We start from the raw sequence: 13,574 nt of genomic DNA, 5'->3' as shown, positions 1-13,574 counted from the left end.
AATGGATGGCTTCATTCATGCCATCCATTGTATACTAGTGCCTAGCTGTGAATGGTCACAGCAGGTCACATGCACATGCACAAAAAAAAACAAAAAAAAAAAAACCCTGAATGAATCAATGTCATTCAGGTAAATGCTTGCTTATAGCAAAGTAATTCTTTGCTATAAGCAAATTGTGTAAACAAAAAAAAAAAAAAAATACTGATCACTTCCCCAAAGTAGTACAATGTTACTATGGTAACATTGTACTGCTTTGGTCACAGTAAAATATGTAAAAGAAAATCTTTAAAAAAATTAAAAAAATGTAATAAAAAATTAAAAATAATAAAAAGTAAAAAAAATAAAAAAATATATATATATTTTTTTTTTCATACTGTCACCAGTCAGTGTCCCTGTTCACCGCTATGCCAGTTATATGATGACGCTGTACTGCACTGGTATGTAAAAAAAAAATTGTGAAAATAATTTTTTTTATTTTTTCATTTTCCGAAAAATTATGCCAAAAAAAAATACAACTTCAAAAAACTCGCCATTCCTCTTATGAAGTACGTCGGACTGTCTACTCTGCAAAAAGGGGACATTTGGGGGATATCTGTACTGTTCTGATATTCTTGGACCTCAAGACATTAGATTGGCTGTCAGTACTTCAGGATTGATCAATATTCAGATCTATACCATAGTTTGTGAACTCTATAACTTTCCTACAAACTAAATAATACATCCTAATTTGGGTTATTTTCACCAAAGACATGTAGCAGAATACATCTCGGCCTAAATTTATGAAGAACAATTATTTATTTGTAAACTTTTATAACAGAAACAAAGAAAAACATTTTTTTTCAAAATGTTGGGTCTTTTTTTGTTAATTTAGCCAAAAATAAAAACCACAGCGGTGATTAAATACCACTAAAAGAAAGCTCTAGTTGTGTGAAGAAAATGATAAAATTTTAGTTTGGGTACAATGTTGTATGACCGCGCAATTGTCATTCAAAGTGTGAGAGCGCTGAAACCTGAAAACTGGCCTGGGCAGGAAGGTGTAAAATTTCCCGGTATTGAATTGGTTAAACCCTTAACGCTGGTGCCTCCCAGACCTTTAAGAGGTTTCTGATGCCCGAGGGGGGTTTCTGATAATATGACCACTAAATTGGCTGTCACAGCAGTCATATGATTGGAAAGCTCCCAATCGCAAGTAGAGATCAGGAGCTTTCCAATAGTGTTAAGAGCATGCATGGCGTGCACTCTTGGCACAGCTCTATTTACATCCTGGTACGCATGTATACGGCCTCTCAGTGTTAAGGTCCCCCTGCCGAGAAGCTGCATGTATGAGTACCAGAGACACGAAGAGGTTAACGAGAACATCCATTCTATGAATTAATTAGTATGAATTCAAGTTTACTTTATTTGTCATCATACAAATTGTGGCTTTGCTCATCATTTGCCTGTTAATTCTCACAGAATCATATAGAAGTATTCTAGTATCTGATGAAATGCTTGTTTAGTGTCACAGACTCAGTAAGTATCAAAGCTAGTGGCAACCAGGCAACTAGCATTGTCAGAAGGAGGCTAGCAATGGCTGCTCACATGGTACTTTCCGTACAGGTTTCCTTTAACTAAACTTTGTTAGAAAAATTTTAGCTAGCATGCCTTTTAATATTAGCCACAGCAAAAAACAGTTCCATTGACATTAAAGTGGTTGTAAAGGCTTATTTGTTTTAAGAAAAAAATAACAAACATGTCTACACTTACCTGCTGTGTGCAGTTGTTTTGCACAGAGCAGCCTGGATCCTCCTCTTCTCAGGTCCTCTGCAAGCTCTCCTGGCCCCTCCCTCCTGTTGGATGCCCACACAGCAAGCAGCTTGCTATGGGACACCCGCTGCTCCATGTGCTCATTCACACATGGAGCCACGGCTCAGCCCTGCCCCCTCTCTCTTCTCATTGGCTCACTGGCTGTGATTGACAGCAGTGGGAGCCGATGGCTCCCGCTTCTGTCTCAGCCAATAATAAGAAGGAGTCTCGGGATAGCCGAGACTCCAGTGCACATCACTGGATTGAGAGGGGGCTTAGGTAAGTATTAGGGGGGACTGAAGGTGCTGCTGCTCACAGAAGGTTTTTTACTTTCATGCATAGAAAGCATGAAGATAAAAAACCTTGAGCCTTTAGAACCAATTTAACCTCCCTGGCGGTATGATTCTTTCTGATTTTTTGTGCTGAAAGTGGTACCATTTTTTTGCATGGAAATATGTAGTTTTTTATTGTAGGCTGTAATTTTTAGGAATAACTCACTGAAATCTGTCCGAACAAGAGTCTATTAAACATTCTGGATATGATAAAATTTGAAACATGAAATCATAAATTATAATTTAATAAATAATCATAAAAAATAATACTATAATAATAATAAATTTAATTCAATAATATAATCAAACCAAAAACACTGAAATTTGAAATACAGAGGCAAATTCGCACATCGCTGAGCAAAGTCACAAAATCGTTTGCAGTGTCTGATGACGAATTTCCCCACAAATCATCATCACTCAATTCTGCAAGTGGTTCTGATTTACTATCGCTGTTCTAAAACCGCTTTTGACGTAAAGGGACGCTTTTTGGACGCCATGGACTTTTCTAAGTTTCCAGGCAGAAAGAACAGTCAAAATGCAGGCAGGGCGCCGGACAAAGCAGTAGGGACAAAATGTATGTGAAATGCATTGAAATAGCAATGACAGCAAAAATGAAATTTTTAAAAAAATTCAAATTTCCCGCCGGCGCCCGTACGTCCCGACATAAGAACACAGGAGCCGGATGCCGGCATCGGCCAGAGGAGATGGCCGGGGACGCTGGAGGGGACACATCGCGGGAGTGAAGGACAAGGTAAGTGCTGCAGGGACCCCCAGAACAGCGCCGCATGGTAACCCCGAGTGTAGCTTGGGGTTACCGCTTTTGGTATAGAAATTTTACCCCGAGCTACACTCGGGAACACCGCTAAGGAGGTTAAGGTGTTTATCTTAATGCATTCTCTGCACTAAGGTAAAAGACCTTCCATGGTCAGCTCCCTCCCAGCCCCCCTATATACTTACCTAAGCCTGATCTTGATCCAGCACTGTGCCAAAGAGCAGCAGCACTGCTTTCTTTCTCTCCTCAGCAGACATGGAGTTAGCAGCAGGAGCCATAGGCTCCTGCTTCTGTCAAACAAATCCTGGGAGAAGATGGAAGGGGACAGGGCCAAGCTGTACTGTGTGTGTCAATAGATGCACATAGCCTGGCTTGGGGTCAAGCCCTGCATGCACTTGCTATGGGGCACTCAGAGAAAAGAAAAGAGAAAAGGATACTGGAGCACAGGCAGGGAACCCCAGAATAGGAGGTTTGAGGCTGCTTTGTGCAAAACCATTGCACAGAGCAGGTAAGTATAACATGATTGTTAGTTAAAAAATATATGTGACTTTAAAAGCACTTTAAATTGTGTATTGAAAATTTGTATAGACTTGTTGCTCTTATTTTTACAGAATGTATGAGAGTGTTTATTCGTTTGAAAATGTAAAAACTATTTTAAAAAATGTCACCCATCCATAGTTGAAGGAAGGCATCTGCTAGAATTGTTGCAGATGTTGCCAGAGATGTCAACAAAAATGATGAATACAAATATGATAAATAAAAAAATAGAGTTCTAGTTCTTTTCCTATATTTTTGTTGAAAGTCTATACCAGGGGTCTCCAAACTTTCTAATCAAAGGGCCAGGTTACTGTCCTACAGACTTTAGGGGGGGCTGGATTGTGGTCAGTTGGAGTAGAAGATGCCCCATCATTGGTACCAGTGGGAGGAATAGTACCCATCATTGGTGTCATTGTAAGGGAAAATGCCCCATTGTTGTGTCAGTGAGAGAAATGGTTCCCCACTGTTGTCAGTGGAAGGAATGGTGCCTCCTTGTTGGTGTTAGTGGGATAAATAGTGCCCCAAGGGCCAGATAAAGACAATTATAAATACAGTACATTAGACACAGTTTCCCCAAGAAAATAACACTTGTATATGCAGTGATTCACTAATTAAATTATTAGGTTTGATCTAATTAATGTTGAAAGCTTCACTCTATCCTGAATTGTAGCATAAACATAAAAACAATTTATATAAAAAGTGAATTTCACCTTAAAGTGTTGTGCAGTATACATCCAGACCTTCGATTTGATTTACTGACCTTGAAGAGATTGTTAACATAGCAAAGTGAGTGTTCACTGAGTTTAGTAAAGAAGATGAATCTGAGTCAACCAATCATGCGCCAGCAAAAATCCTGTTTCTCTCATTACTGGAGGTTTATATTGAAAAAGGTTCACCGTATTTTATATCATTCGCTAGCAAACATACATTTTTTAAAGTGAACCTTGGTTCCTTTAGTAAACCATCCTCATTGTGTTTTTCTTTAGAAATCCTTCACATATTACAATCTCCTGGTTTTCAGTACAATATTGTTACCTCTTTTCAACTATTGTAAGCCTTTCTTAGATGAAGAAAATAATACAAGTACAGAATGATCTGCAAAGCTTCTTATTCCTTGTAAACTGTGTATGTGCTTTGGCAGAAAGCTACAATAAAGTATATGAGAAGGCATAAAACACAAATAAAACCCACTTGTTCCTTTATCAGCTGATAAAGAGATAAAGACCTTAAAGTGACTATTAAGTAGAATTTTTTTTTTATTAAAATAACAAAGATGTGATACTTACCAGCTCTGTACAATGGTTTTGCACTGAACAGCCCTGAACATCCTCTTCTGGGGTCCCCCACCAGTGCTCTTGGCTCCTCCTATTCTTTGTGTGCCCCCATAGCAAGCTACATGCTCTATGGGCATGTGTGTGTGCTCGCCCATGAGTTGTGTGTGTCTATGGAGCCATGCTCCATAGACATTCACATCATGGCTTGGTCCCGCCCCCTCAGGCCCTCCTTACAGCATTTGCTCCCCAGGTCCCTGTGAGAAGAGGAAGAGAGAGGAGAGAAGAAAGCAGCCGGGCACAGCGCTGGATCCCTGCCAGGTTCAGGTAAGTGATACGTGATTTTGCATTTCAAGGTAGGGGGCTTGCAGGAGCCCTACCCGCGCTGTCATTTGCGGCTGCAGCTGCCAATCACCGGGTCCCAGCCGGTGATTAGTCGCTGGCGCCTGGCGATTACTGAGGATCTCTAACAGGGAGGAGAACTGTTTTGTTTACTAACAGTTCTCCTCCCTGTCAGCTCGGACACACTGCTTTGGATGGCTGTGCACAGTGAAGCACACAGACACTGCCCCATAGTAAAACACACCCATCACACAGTTAACCCTTTGATCGGCCCTCATGTTAACTCCTTCCTGCCCAGTGCCATTAGTACAGTGTCAATGCTTTTTTTTAGCACTGATCACTGTATTGGTGTCACTGGGGATGTCATTGACACCAAGTCCGTTCCCCCCGTTTCAGAATGCCTGATGCAGTCCTGCTATAAGTCGCTGATTGCCGCCATTACTAGTAAAAATTTAAAAAAATTAAAAAATCCCAGTATATATACCACCATTTGCAAATGCTATAACTTTTACGTAAACCCATTAATTTACATGTATTGGGATTTGCTTTAGCAAAGACATGTAGCAGAATACATTTTGGCCTAAATATATGACGAAATTTGATTTTTACATTTTTTTTTTTACTGGACATGTTTAATTGCAAAAAGTCGAAAATATAGTTTTTTCTCAAAATTGTCGGCCTTTTTTTTTATAGCGCAAAAATAAAAACGCACAGGTGATCAATTACCACCAAAACAAAGCTGTATTCATGGGAAAAAAGGACGTAAATTTAATTTGGGTGCAGCGTTGCATGACCGCGCAATTGTCAGTTAAAGTAACGCAAAAAATGGGGGTAAATCCTCAGGGGGGTAAGTGGTTAAGGTAAAAAAACATAACCTTTAGAACATCTTTAAAGTGTATGCAAAGCCAAAACGTTTTATTTTAGTTTTGGATAGAGTTGGAAATAGTTAAATCACCTGTAATTTTTTTCTGTCTTTGTACCGTTAGGGAGATTCCTTATCACTTCCTGTCCTACAGACACAGCAGGAAGTAGGGGGCATTGTCTGCAAAGCAAAGTGATACCCCCTCTTAGGGCCTGTCCACACCAACCAGTGTCCGACACAAGGCACTGTTCAGCAGTTTTTTAACTTTGTTGAAATATCACGAAATGCCACTAGCATGTCTATGCACCACAGCACGTTGTGATGCACTGTAGTGCAGTTACCTGCAGAGTGGGGATTTGTGCATTGTGGTGTGAACAGGGCGCCATTGTTTTCTATGTGTCCTTTTGTTAAGCTGGCATTGATCTGCACCCTGTTCCAAATTATTATGCAAATGCTATTTTTCTCATTTACCTAAATAATTGATGTAAATAACAGTCAGTATAATTCTCATGTTACCAACTATTAAGAGTACAATTCACGTTTTATTAAACAAACCTCCTAATGATAACAGGATTTTTTTTTAAACATAAAAAACGTACAATGCACTGTTCCAAATTATTACACACAGTAAGTTTCAAAACGCTTTATAGGTTGTAAAGAACTGAAAATTGTCATTTGTTGTGTTTTCAGCATATTTACTGAAATCAAAAGCTATTTCAATCAAACTTTTAACAACATTTTAACTTTTTAAACATTTTAACGGGTCACGTTACATTTTAACATAGGACCCCTTATTTGATAGCAGCTTCACAAGTCTTGCATCCATTGAACTTGTGAGTTTTTGGACATTTTCTGCTTGAATTTGTTTGCAAGATGTCAGAATAACCTCCCAGAGCTGCTGTTTGGATGTAAACTGCCTCCCACCCTCATAGTTCTTTTGCTTGAGGATGCTCCAAAGGTTCTCAATAGGATTGAGGTCAGGGGAGGATGGAGTCCACACCCTGAATTTCTCTCCTTTTATCCTCATAGCAGCCATTGATGCAGAGGTATTCTTTGCAACATGAGATGGTGCATTGTCATGCATGGAGCATAGTTCTTCCTTCTGTACCTGGGAAGAAAGTATTCAGTCATAAACTCCACATACTTTGAAGAGATCATCTTTACACCTTTGGGGACCCTAAAGGGGCCGACCAGCGCTGTTCCCATGATTCCGGCTAAAAACATAACTCCACCACCGCCTTGCTGGTGTCACAGCTTTGTTGGATCAGGGTGGCCGTCTACCAACCATCCACTACTCCATACATCTGGACCATCCAGGGTTGCACGGCACTCATCAGTGAACAGGACTGTTTGAAAATTATTCATGTATTTTTCTGCCCAATGCAGCCGTTTCTGCTTGTGAGCATTGGTTAGTGGTGGCCGAATAGAAGGTTTATGCACAGTTGCAAGACTCTGGAGGACTCTACACCTTGATGTCGGTGGGACTCCAGAGACACCAGCAGCTTCAAATATCTGTTTGCTGCTATGTGATGGTATTTTAGCAGCTGTTCTCTTGATCCAATGCATGGATCTGGCAGAAATCTTCCTCAATGTGCCTTTATCTGCACGAACCCGTCTGTGCTCTCAATTAGCCACAAATCTCTTCATAGTGCGATCATCACGCTTAAGTTTTCGTGAAATATCTAATGTTTTCATACCTCGTCCAAGGCATTGAACTATTTCACTCTTTTCAGCAGCAGAGAAATCCTTTTTCTTCCCCATATTGCTTGAAAATGTTGCTCTGCTTAATAATGTGGAACACCCTCCATTAGTAGTTTTTCCTTAAATTGGGCTCACCTGCCAATCTAATTATCACAGGTGTCCGAGATTGTTTTCAGTGATCAAAAGAGCCCTGACACACAATGCCATCAATGAGGTAAACTGAAAAACAAAATATTTAATCTTTGTGACACTTAAATATAATTTGCATAATAATTTGGAACAGGGTGTATGTAGATCAATGCAGTTCTACTGAGACTGTTAGACAAGACAGTTGACACTTTTACACAATTCTCCAGGAGCAAAAGAGTGTATCTTCCCTGCAGGGTGTATAATAAAAACATAATAAACTGATTTTTCACACTTTTCATTTCTTTTTTTATGTTACAGGGGAGAGTACAGCACCTGGATTTTGGAGAGGCCTTGCCCTATTGTCCTAGAAGTGAACTTTAGAATTGCTGTTGCAGACTGGTATGTACAAGTACTTTGTTTACTGTAGTGTAGTAGACCATTTTTACAGTGGCTTAGAAAGCTTTTGCTTTTTGTTTCGAGTACATATGTTGCTTTATGTATGCAAGTAGTTTTTAAGAGCAATGCCTGGGAACTCAGAATTGATTTATCCTTTTGTATGCACTTATATAGTCATTTATATGCATATCTTTCATGTATGCTAACATGTTTTTCCAAAATCCATAAAACATTTTTGATCAGTCCTTGACCCCAAAGGAACCTACAAGCTGACATCTCTACCACAGCCATAAAAGACACAAAGGCCACATTCTGAAGTTAAAGGGTATATACACCTAAGCAATGAGCTTTTTTAATTTGATTTGTTTAAACATAGCTAAAACCTTTTTTATATATGTTCAGTAAGTGCCAAAAAGAGTTATTTTGGAAAACCCTGTCAGCTGATAACTTCCTGTGTTCTCTGCCTATGCTGTACTCTTGTCAGTTACATTGTTTTCGGCTATCTCTTGAGGACTATAGAACCCCTTCCTTCTATGGTATGGAAAAGAGAAGAGGGAGAGGTTATTATAGTCCTGTCCTAGGGTGGCAATCTGCTTCCCCATGGATGCAGTATGGTGAGTGAGTGTTTTCAACCCTATGACATAAAGTGTGTTGATGGCATGATCACCCAATAAAAATAAAGTAAAAAAGAAAACTAATGCAGCAACCACATTGGTAAGCTATATACACAGTGGAGAAATATGTGTGCATTGTTACAGAATCTCCCATGTCAAACACCAGAGTCAGGTCCTGGACCTCTCTTCAGACTATGTTGCATACTAGAAGTACAGCTTGATTCATGACCTGCCTGTGAAGTCATTCCCATTCTCTCCTCATCTTAAAATTGAACTTCAGTCAGAAAATGATGTCCTGCTAGATCACTTCAGGCTGGCCACATTTGCATGTTAGCTATGTAAAACATATACTGCCTATACTGTTTAAAATAAATGAATACACTGTCTCACCCTGCTCTGCACATGCTCTGTTCTTAGGCATTGTCCTGAATTTGCAGAGGCCAATCTGCAGACAGCCTAAAGATTTACTGCTGCTCAGTTGCTCTGGGTTTCAACAAAATAGCAGCCTCCAGCAAGAAGAAACAGGATCAATGCTGGAGACAAATTACAGCACATATTAATTTTGGTAGCATAATTATTAATGTGGAATACATGTTCCTTGCTAAAGAACATTATTTTTTATCAGGTTGTTATGGGTAGTTCAGCTTTATTTTTTTTTGCACATTTAAGTTTGACACAAGGCAGCAAGCATGATAGTTAACAGAAATGTTTCCAGATACAAAGGCAGTGCAACATCTGGATATACAAGGCAAAGAACAAAACAGAACATCCTCAGTATGACCATCAGGGCCAATATACCAATCCCGAAAGCACATCTTTAGAAAAAGGAAAACAATAAAGCCCAGCAATGATATCACCATAAAAGGTCACCATACATATCCTGAACCACCGGAACTCTGTATCCACGAAACATGGAACTGTAAGTCCCTGGGGGGAAATAGTGGTACTGCCTCACAGCCATTTTTTGTATAATGTTGAATTAAAACAAATAGCAATAAGCAAAATGAGTAAAAAGTAACTAGAAAAGAGGGAAGCAAGAAAAAATAAAAGGAAGGGAGGGGAGGGGGGAATTATGGGGGCAGGAGGGAAGAAAGGGGGGGGAGAAGGTTCTGATCTGGGGGGGGTAAAATGAATACTCTTCAGTCAGCAGGGCCTGGTTTAAAGAGAGCTTTACCCTCTTCAGAATAGACAAACATATTTCACAAACCCCACATCTTGGAGTATATCTTCTTTGTTGTGAGGCCAGGAACAGATCCTCCATCTGGTTCAGTTCTTCCACTTTGATGAGCCATAGTCGGATGGATGGAAGGCTTGTACTTTTCCATTTGAGGGGAATACAAGATTTGGCAGTGTTAAGAAGGCAAAGGATCAATTTTTTTGTATACTTTGGCAGAGATACTGGAGGCATGTAGAAGGAAGAAGGCCGGGTCATCCGGCACCACATAGTCAGTGAATTTTTGGGTCAAGCGGCGAACCTCAGTCCAAAAACCAGTCAGCTTAGGACAAGACCACAAAATGTGTAACAATGTGCCTCTCTCCCGTCGGCAGCGCCAACATTTATCAGTTGTGCTCGGGAAAAGTCTATGCAAGAGGACCAGGGTACGGTACCATCTAGTGAGAATCTTAAAATTTGTTTCTTGAAACTTTGTACATACGGAAGATTTCAATGCAAAACTAATTACGTTTGTCCTCTGAGAGTCATTAAGGGAATGACCCAGGTCCACCTCCCAATTGTCCAAAAATGGAGGACAGTGATCCGCTGGGGGCTTAATCAAAAGACCATACATTTTAGAAAGTGTATGGGGTAAGGTGCCTTGTTCCAAACAAATATCCTCAAATGAAGTCAAGTCACGTCTGAAGGCAGAGGAGGGGGGCAAGGAGCATAAATAATGCTGCAGTTGCATCACTCTCCAGAAGTCCAACCTAAAAGCTCCTCTGGAATCAGTTAGGCATGAAATAGAAGGCCAGTCTTCGGCAATTAAAAAATGGGAGGCCTGAAACGCCCGCATGAAGGCAGCAGGTGAAAAGTACCATCCAGTACACCCATTACAAATTACCCAGCATTGGGAACAACGGGGAGTACAGTGAGGACAAGTTCGTGGTAGAGAATAATTTATGGCAGATATGAGCAGTGGTGCCCAGCAAGGGATGTGTCCTGAAAGATGACGACACCTCCATAAAACACCACGGCAGGTGGCAGAGCATCAAGTCACCTTGGGCCTGTTCTAATCAAGGCCAAAGTTTAATCTCCCCATGGCAGCACCAATCTATAAGGCAGCCAAGATGCACTGCCTGGTAATATGTATGAAGGTCAGGAACTGCCAATTCTCCAACATGTTTAGGGAACATCAAGAGTCGGTGTCAAAGATGGGGCTTCCTTCCAGCCCAGATGAATTTAGTGAGAAGGGAGGAAACCTTTTTAAGATAACTGGATAGTAGGGAGATGGGTATGGCTTGGAAAAATATAGACATTTCGTAAGGATGGACATTTTGACTATATTGCATCTCCCAAACCAGGAGTGAAGTCCGTGTTGCCACTTATGTAGTAGAGTATGAATAGCATTGAGAAGCAGAGGGAAGTTATGGTCAAAGGTATGAGGAAGGCTGGAATAAAGGTGCCTAGATATTTTAAAGCGGTATCCGTCCATTTGAATTTGAAGGAAAGTTGGAGCTGGTGGAGTAAAGAGTGAGATCACCACCAGCGGTTCGGATTAGTTGAAGTTGATCTTTAAGTTAAGATCAAATTCTTGAAAGAGATTATGAAGGGAAATTGCTGATACTGTGTATTGGTGATAGCTTTACATTTTTTTAATTTTATATAGTGACAACACTACATAAAGTAAGAGAGTCTGACCACCTAAAAAGTCTTACCTTCTTTATAAACCTTCATAGCAGAACAATGGAAAAAGAACAGTTAATGATATCTCAGTTAATACATTTCTGCCTAGAAAATGACAATATGGCTGTTGGTTTCAAAGCCATGCATTTCCTTAGCAATCACAGAACAGCACTGTATGAGCTGTTTCTTGAATTTGTAGAGTCATTTTATTCAGTTCAACATAAGCAAACAATATTAAATAAGCAGAGCATGATGGGATCAGGCATAATTTACAGCTTGGATAATAGTCTTGTTAATCAGGATAGATTGAATAATGAGACATTAAATCAAAATGAAGAATTGTATTGTTGAAATCTATGGTGCTGCTGTGAAATAAATCTGTCACATGTTATAAAATGAACCAAAACAAATAATGGGCTTTAATGGATTTATACGGTGAAATATTATCCTACAGATATTTGTTTTCAATCTTACAATAAAAGGCTGTCTGTAGTTCAGAATAAACCAAAAAATAAACACGTAAAGGAAGGAAAGATGCTATGTTTGCTAAAGACCACCAGGTAGACAAATGTTTGCCAGCTGTGCCAGAAGTGGAAACCTAAATCAGACTGGTCGCTATAGGTACATTTAGAGGTTTCATTCCTCATCTTTTTTGTTCTCAAACCTCAGCCCCACCAGAAACTTTTGAAAGTTTAGAGTGTATCTAGCCATATATATATATATATTTATATAGTGTTTTAAAGGGCTTTCTTGGTGATTGTAAATTTTGCTCACTTTCTGTGTGCTGCTCTCCGTCTTCATCATGTTTCTGCAACCACTAGGCCTCATTTACTATAGTGTGAGGTGAGGGAAATTGCAGTTAAGTCAAGACAGCCATCCAGTCATGTAATAGAGAAGCTCTGTATGTAGGAACATGAATGTGACTTAATATTTGAAGTAACTACATACATCACCTTACTTTACACTTTAGTAAATCAGGCCCTCTGTCTCATATTTTTTTTTCTTAAAAGCCAGTCGCTGCATTTTTTTCTTGCCTTTCAGCAGTCTTGATATACATGAACATAAAATTACAGATTGGTGGATGGCACTTAAAACAGTAGTAAAGCACACAAAAATCTTCTCCCAGCAAGCTAAGAGTATAATATGTTACTATGCATCACATATAGAGATGAGCGAATCGAACTTGACGAAGTGGAATTCGTTCCGAAGATTTGGGAAAATTCTATTCGCGACGAATCCGAAGATTAGCAAACTTCGGATGCACGAATCTAATTTTCCCAAAAATGGCGGCGACATGTGTGGCGACGGAGAAAATGGACAGAGAAGATGGGGCGGGGATCTCTGGGAAGGCGCGCAGACAAGGCGCGCTGACCCATAATGCATTCATAACATGTGATCGCATTAGCCAATCAGCAGCCAGCCAGCACTGTGTAATGGTGGAGCTATAAATCGCGGCCATCTTAGAATTCTCCATTAGCCTCCGGTCATTCAAGAGAGACAGACCTGTGTGTATTAAGGGACAGAGTTAGGGCCACAGAGACTTTAGGGCCACAGAATCGTTACTCAGGGACACAGAATCGTTACTCAGGGACACAGAATCGTTACTCAGGGACACAGTGTTCAGTGTTGTGCGCATTAAGCCAGACACCAAAGGGCAGCACAGACCTGTTGTTACTCGCTCAAGCATGGCTGAACAAAACCAGTCTCTACCACAAATTGGACCCAGACCTGCCCAGGGTCTCGTAACTAGATTGCACGGAGGAGTAGAGTCCGTTATCGGAATTAAATAGACAAAACGCCACACCAAAAAGAGTGGCTATTTCCAACACTTATTCCAGAAAGAGGAACAACCCGTTTCATATACGGCCCGTAGACGTTTCACGTCTGCCACATTCAGTCGATTTAAGACGCAAGCTCCACTTCCTGTGGTCTCTGACCGTCGATATACCTTTAAGTGTCAGCTTTGAAGCTATATTCCCTCCGGAGCACTGACA

At 40.2% G+C, this 13,574-nt stretch overlaps 1 protein-coding gene across 11 annotated transcripts in view; it reads left to right on the top strand.

Annotated features, from left to right (window-relative positions):
- Positions 1 to 13,574, top strand: part of LOC149452722 (poly(rC)-binding protein 3-like) — a 1,138,846-nt gene that overhangs the window by 939,169 nt on the left and 186,103 nt on the right. For all 11 annotated transcript variants that reach the window (XM_089689053.1, XM_089689056.1, XM_089689055.1 and 8 more), the window contains one exon: positions 8,050 to 8,130. The gene's annotated coding sequence lies outside the window, so the exon portion shown is untranslated. The remainder of the gene's footprint in view (positions 1 to 8,049; positions 8,131 to 13,574) is intronic.

This window comes from Staurois parvus, unplaced genomic scaffold (genome assembly GCF_062004578.1).
Source record: "Staurois parvus isolate SC_StPar_1 unplaced genomic scaffold, SC_StPar_1.0 ptg000468l, whole genome shotgun sequence".
In the NCBI taxonomy this organism is placed as follows: domain Eukaryota; kingdom Metazoa; phylum Chordata; class Amphibia; order Anura; family Ranidae; genus Staurois; species Staurois parvus.
The sequence above is the reverse complement of the archived record's forward strand: the minus strand, read 5'-3'. Positions and strand labels throughout refer to the sequence as shown.